Here is a 7,227-nt window from a genome sequence, read left to right on the forward strand (position 1 = left end):
AAGCTGGATCTTGTAGGCCCAGAGCTGATCACTGCTCTTTTACATGGACAGTCTCCCCCACTGATACAGAGTAACTTCCTACCAGCCACTAGGATGACACTACAGGAGCGTAGACTTAGACAAAGTCAATCAGAAGGTAAGGTGAAAGTCATTAAAAGAAAATTGACAGGAACGAACCTTGAAACGGCAGGTGTTCCCTTTGTCCATCCTTGAGGTAGGGGGTCCTTGCTGCTGCCAAGTGTTTTTCCAACTTTGTAAGGTTAAAGCTTCAGCTTCAAAATAACGTCCATGGCATTGCATCAGTGTTATATGCTGACTCCCTGCTTTGTAGTAGACCATGCCGTGCACTTTACTGATATAACATTTGACATTGATTTGGAGAAAGTGAGGAATGCAGATGCTGGAGATCAGAGTCAAGAGTATAGTGCTGGAAAAGCACAGCAGGTCAGGCAACATCAGAGGAGCAGGAGAATCAACATTTCGGGTATAAGCCCTTTAAGGGCTTATGCCCGAAACATCGATTCTCCTGCCCCTAGGATGCTGCCTGACCTGCTGTGCTTTTCCAGCCCCACACTCTCATCTCTGACATTGATTTGCCTAACATGGATGCGGTGCAGACACTATACTGAAGCAACAATGGCATTTACAGCACCCTCCCACTCCCCAAAAAATAGGCATTGACAAGCCCAATTTCTCATACTCACTGTAAAATAATGATGGTACTCAATACCTTGTCAGCTCAAGGGAGCTCAATGACAGGTTTCAAAGTCAAGATTTTTATTTAAACTCATGTTTTTCAGTGTAATCATGTTCATCACATGAGCCAAACAAACTATTCAATAAATCTGTCACTTCTATATATGATTTATTTGTGCATAAAGCATTACAACAGACAGCTCCTATAAATGGTGGGAAAGTTTGGTTGTTGTAGGTCTCATCACCATTTACTAAAATGGTGAAGGTTCTGGTACATGCCCAGTGTTCTGAACAAAATCCATCTTCAAGGCACAGCAGCTTTAATATCCTTCCCCAATCGTTCCTAAAGCTCACCATTCTCATTTGCTACTCCTACCAGAAAGTAGCCAATGCTTCACTCACGAGGCATGAAGCTCGAGAGTGAGGCCTCACAGCCAAGACCCTCGTGCTGTCACACAATGCCCACTTTTCCCACAGAGATATGATCAGGAAGCCTGGCTTGCTCCCAAGCCCAGGAGCACAGTGGAAACAATTTCTCCAAGTTCGTTTCCAAACTATCGCCTGCAGATTTTTCTTCTGTTGCAGCAAAAGAAGCCAAAGAACAAAATATGCGCACAATAGATGCACTGAAATTACACTGAGTTCGATCCAGGCAATGACATGGAAAACGCAGCCCTGTTGACTTCCTACAGACCTCCTTACTAACATAATCAGGAACAGTGCCGGAAATCGGCAGAGCTGTCTCACAGGCTGGTGAAGCAACAGTCTGATGTTGTCTGTCTGTCAGGGACAATTCTATGAGTGTGACTATGTCCCGGACAACACAATTACCATCCTGGTAATGTTCTAAATCATCAGCAGGATGGACTTAGCAGAGGTAGGGGCACAGCAGTGTACAGTTGGGAGAGAAAGTCCTAGAATCCTTACAGTGTGGAAGCAGGCCATTCGGCACATCAAGTCCACAGTTGAAGAGCATCCCACTCAGAACCTCCAGCCACCCTATCCCTGTGATCCTACATTTCCCATAGTGAATCCACCTAATTGCACATCCCAGAGCACTATAGGCAATTTAGCATTGCCAATGTTTTTAGTATGACCAATACATCAATATCCATCACTAAGCTTGGGATGTTCAGGTCCTCAAAGTCATTTCTGCTAGATTGGGTCTGCGGTAAGAAGGAACTAACAAAGCTCAACAATCTGCCTGCCATGATGCTTCTGTCCATGACAAGAGTGACCACGGCATAGTCCTTGTGGAGCCTAAACCCCTTCTTCACATTGAGAAAATTCTCTGTTGTATCTTCCAAATTCACTATCACCTAGTGGGGCAAGAGCAGAAGGAAAATGGGAACATCACCACCTGCACGTTCCCCTTCAAGTCCCTCACCATCTGGACTTTGAAATAGATCACTGTTCCTTCAGTGTTGATGTATCAAAATTCTGAACCTCCCTCCTCAACTGTGCCAAGGGTGTACCCATACCAAATGGCCTGCAGTGGTTCAAGAAGGCAGCTCACCAACACCTTCTCAAAGGCAGTTAGGGATGGGCAATAAACTTTAGGCGGGTCAGCAAAGCCCACATTCCATGAATAAACCAAAAACAGTCCTGCCTTGTGCTTTGTAAATCTTAGGCAGGCATTGTGGAGATAGGTGGTGAATTATTTAGGGCAGGATTCCCAGCCACTAACCTTTTCTTACAGCAACAATATTTATATTGCCAATCCAGTACAATGGTAATCTCTAGCATGTTGACAGTGGGGGATTCAGTGATGGTGATGTCATTCACCATTAATGGGCAGTGGTTGGATTCTCTCTTGTTGGAGTTGGTCAATGCCTGGCCTGGAGCAGTGCAAATGGTAAATGCCCCTTGTCAGTCCAAGATAGGATGCACTCCAAGTTCTTCTGCACATGGACACGGACTGTTTCTGCATTTGAGAAGCGGTGAATTAGGGTGAAATATTATGCAACCATCAGGGAGCATTTCCATCTCTGACCTTAAAATGGTTGGACCTAGAACTTCTGCAGAGAGCCTGCAACAAACATCTTTTAAAACCACAGCCATCTTCTTTTGTGCCAGGTATGACTTCAACCAGTACAGAGTTTTTCCCTTGATGCTTACAGTCTTTTCAGGGCACCTTGACGCTACATTTGATCACATGTTGCTTAGATGTCACGAACAATTACTCTCTAATTCTACTCTTGAATTTAGCTCTTTTGTCCATGTTTGAGCTGAGGCTGTAAATAAGGGAAAGAGTCAAGTGGCTGTGGTAGAACTCAAACTGAGCATCAGTGAGCAAGTGATTTCTGCACAAGTGCTGCTTGATAGCACTGCCGATGACCCCAGCTATCATTTGTTGATGATCAAGATTAGACTCTTTGATTGTTCAAGGGACTAGTCCAAATTGGCCATTCTCTTTTTTTTAACATTTTGCATGCTTCTGGAAAATTCTAATAGGCATCCTTCTAATAACCTCTCTAAGTCAGCATTTTGTCAACTCAGTGACTTGCAAAACCACTTCAAAGGATTGCTAAGTATTATGTGGCTGGGGTGACCAGATTGGGTTAAGGCAGCAGGTTTCTTACTTTAGAAAGAAGGACATAAAATGAATAAGTTGGGTGCTCTAGGACTATCTGACCACTTACTTGTTTAAAATAAATACAAAAATTCCCAAACGACAACATTTGGAATAAATGCAAAAGACCTTTAGAAGGAAGATGCTTTTCTCGTTTGAACAAAAGAGAAAAATAGATAAGTGAGTCTGTTTGGAGGCATTTTGGACAAAGTTTCTTTTGCCTTGAAGCCATCACTTGAACACTGGAGTCCTATTAAAAAGTAGCCACATAATTCATTATTGGCTTCAATTATACGGCTCAGCATATGATCCTGTGAATAGGCCGTGAGTGTTAGCATGGTACTGGTTTATAACTGGCAATTGGAAAGCATGCTGCTCAAAAGGAAATGAGTCACAAGTCGCCAGAGACTATTAATAAAATTGGATAAAAATAGCTATGTTTGGTTACCCAGTCATTTTCAAAGGATCACAGGCAACGTTGGAAGATTTCTTGTGTGTACTTATCCTTGTTAGTAATCATCATCAATGTGTCAGACACTATAAATAGAATACTGCGTTTCATTGATCAATTCTTTCAAGATATTTATTTTATGAGCCCGCACTAAAAGTTTCAAGCAGTGAGGACTTTCATTTTGCTACAAACGCAGAAGTATGTGGGTCCCACAAGGACCACACTTTAAGGAAGGGTGGGTGTCAAATTAATCCTTGGTCTTGCTTCTATCTTGCCCATCTAATTTCCCCTCACTCCAGCTGGCCTGGGGGCTCCAGCTGAGGTTTATCTGTAACAGTGTTGGAAACCCTGCCAGTGAGGAATCGTTTTATCTTCCAACTTCTATTCGCAATGGAATCTGTAATTCGATGGTGTACATGAAGCTGTAGCCCCAACAAGTTTAAAAACTTTGGTGAAAGCCATCCAGCTTTAACTTGAAAGGGAGCAGCGGTCAGAGTTGAATTTTCTTGATCTGTTTCAGTGTCCAGTTGAGGCAACCTAACTCAAACAAGTGGGGATCAGAGCTGGACTTTCTAGGTTGGTCATTCTCAGTATCTCACCCTAGATTTCCATCTATTTTACAGGAATTGATTCATTCCGAAACAAACTACAACACTAGGTTTGGTTTTGAAACTCAAAAGCCAGGAAATTTAATAAGGTATGACAATCAATCATTTTGCAGTGGAAAACTGTGAATAATCCATTTAAAAGGAAGGAAGGTGGCATCATTATCTTCCACAGCTGTTTATTTGCACGTCATGGTTCAATACAAATATCAGTTTGCTCTTTTCTCTTCCTAACCACTCTCCTTACTGCAGAAAACCAGCTCTTTGTTTAAAACTTGAAAAGATGGAGGTTCATCTTCTGCTAAAACCTTAAATGTGTTCCAAAGAGCATTAGCTGCTCATGTTTTGAGTGTCTCTTGGTTTATTCCTAAAGGGACACTGTTTAACTGCTCTGTATGTTGGGGGGCTGGGGGGAAGGATTTATTTGCCCTTATTTACTGGAAAGTCACAGTGAGAGGCTGTTCACCTGCTGCAGAACGGGGAGGGATTCACTCGGTTCTCCAAGCTGTAGGTACAGGAGGAGGAGTTTTTAAATGCTGGAAATCCCTGGAACTCCATGGAACTGAAAAAGCACCAGCAAGCTCACATGGATGAGAAACTGTCCGCACTGCAGAGAGAGGTTCAGGTACTCCTTCCATCTGGCCGAGGAGTGAGTTCACACCAGGGGGTTTTTGTTCACCTTCTCGGCATTCAGGCAGGGATTCTAGGTCCTTAAACCTGCTGATGCACCAACACACTCACACTGGTGAGTGGGTATTGCATGTGAGAAGGAGTTCACTCAGGGGTGCAGGGCGTGAAGGCACCAACGCATCGACACCAGGGAGAGACTGTTTACCTGCTCAGTGTCAAAACGGTTTCAGTAATTTGTTCGACCTACTTAATAATCAGTGCACTAACTGGAGAGGCCTGTTCTGACTACGGGAAAGGATTCAATCGCTCTTCCATCTTTATTGTGCACCAGTGAGTTCACACCGCAGAGACGTCATTTGTCTGCTTTATGTGTGGAAAGGCATTCGGTTATCTAACCCGCAGGTATACATCAAGTTCACAAGTGGATGCCGGGGTTAGATTTCCCTGCTATCGCTGCTGTTAATCACATCCAGGATCGAAGCTGGTTCATTCATATGGTCAGATGACTTTGCTGCTGAAGTTAAGGATCCAAAGATCTGGGTTGCAATTTAAAGTAAGAAGGTTAAATGGTAAAGAGATCAGTTTGTTCAAAGTACTGTGTTGTGTATTTGATTTTCTCAGGCAAGAGGAAACAGATTAATATTTTGTTTCTGCCTGCCTCTGTAGCTGTGAACCAGTTCTTGGTCCCTCAGATACTTACACCCCTCATCCAGCAAATAGATCAAATGTAGGAACATGTGTGAGGTTATGCTCTTTGGCTGCAAGGTTAGAAAGAGTTGAATGTTACTTAAGTGGAGAAAGACTGTGGAAAGGTCCAGCACAAAGTGTTTTGGAAATCTTTGTACATAACACAAAAAAGCAGACATCTAAGTACAGTGGATAATAGGGAAGGCACATTAAATGTTGATCTTTATTGTAAATGGAAGGAAATATAAAAATATGGCAGTATGCAGCCTATAGCTAAAAAACATATCCTTACATATCCTATGTAAGGAAGGATAAACTGACAGTGGAGGCAGTCCTGGGAATGTTCACAGGGTTAATTCAGGGTCTGGAATGATTTTCTCTTGAGAAGTTGAATAAGGTGGACTTGTACTCCTTAGAACTTTGATGAATGAGAAGGGACCTTATTGAAACTCAGTACAGACTAGGAAACTTATCTCAGACATTCAACAAGGCTCAAAATCACATCAAACGAACTTAAACCTAAAGGGAAATTGGATCGATGTGTCTCAAGGATTGGGTATTAGTGAATTAGAATGAATTTTTAGAATGAAAGACTCTAACATTGAAACAGGCCACGTGGCACAACAGGTCCGTGCCAATGTTCATGCTGCATAAATTGCCTCCCACCCCTCTTCATCCATTCACATGCATTCTGATTTTTATAGAAAACTCCTGGGTTAAATTTCATGTGCACTGAAAAATATCTTGGATAGACAAAACTCCTGGAGACAATCAGGACATCAGCCAGCATTTGTTGAGTCAAACAACTTTTCAGATGTAAACCCTTCTTCAGAACTGATGTTGCAATAGCCTCCAATGCTCTCTGCTTTTGTTTCAGATTTCCTGCAGCTTTTGCGTTTTGTGTTACAAGATACCACCGAGAAGTTAACATCACCAAAAACCTGAGAAATTTCAGAAGCAGCATATGGGTAATAGGTGACAAAGTTAAGACTTTATAGTGATAAGGAGAAGAAAATAATATCCAACAGATAAAATCCATTTCACGACAGCTGTTCTTGAATGCCTTAGCAATTTGCTAAGCCAAATACATGAGAATTGACATAAATGTTTGAAATAGAGACCAAACATTTGGCCAAAGGTGTCTGCAACTTGAGACAAATTAGATAAAATACTTTAGTCCCGCTGTTAGTTTGGCAGAAAAACAAGCCACAATGGCACTGTCCACTACTTCCGTGCAAGTGGAACAGCAACTTGACCAAGGGCCAGAAACACAATTAAACAAAAATATCCAAAAGCTGTTTTATGTGCAAGAATGGAATTGTGCCATCTGCTTCATCATTGAAATTTATTGAACCATCTGAAGTTGCGTATTTGTATCATAGACATGGACTAAGCTCATTGCAATTGAAAAGGTTAAATCTGGAAATTTCATGTGTCATTATTCAAATGATGTGATCAAAAAGCACAACAACTACTTGCAGATACCAACACCTACCAAAAGAGGGAGTTTGACCCCACCCCACAGCTCACCAATAGGATAAATAATACACTGAGGAATCTACAAAAAAACAGACAGATAACCAGGT

At 42.1% G+C, this 7,227-nt stretch overlaps 1 long non-coding RNA gene across 1 annotated transcript in view; it reads left to right on the forward strand.

The window, feature by feature from the left end:
• LOC122560785 overlaps positions 1–6,898 on the forward strand; it is a 48,903-nt gene extending 42,005 nt beyond the window's left edge. Inside the window, exons 2-3 of the long non-coding RNA XR_006314808.1 lie at positions 4,343–4,416; positions 6,519–6,898. This is a non-coding gene — a long non-coding RNA (uncharacterized LOC122560785). The remainder of the gene's footprint in view (positions 1–4,342; positions 4,417–6,518) is intronic.
• Positions 6,899–7,227: the final 329 nt, after the last annotated feature.

This window comes from Chiloscyllium plagiosum, chromosome 21 (assembly GCF_004010195.1).
Source record: "Chiloscyllium plagiosum isolate BGI_BamShark_2017 chromosome 21, ASM401019v2, whole genome shotgun sequence".
Taxonomy (NCBI): domain Eukaryota; kingdom Metazoa; phylum Chordata; class Chondrichthyes; order Orectolobiformes; family Hemiscylliidae; genus Chiloscyllium; species Chiloscyllium plagiosum.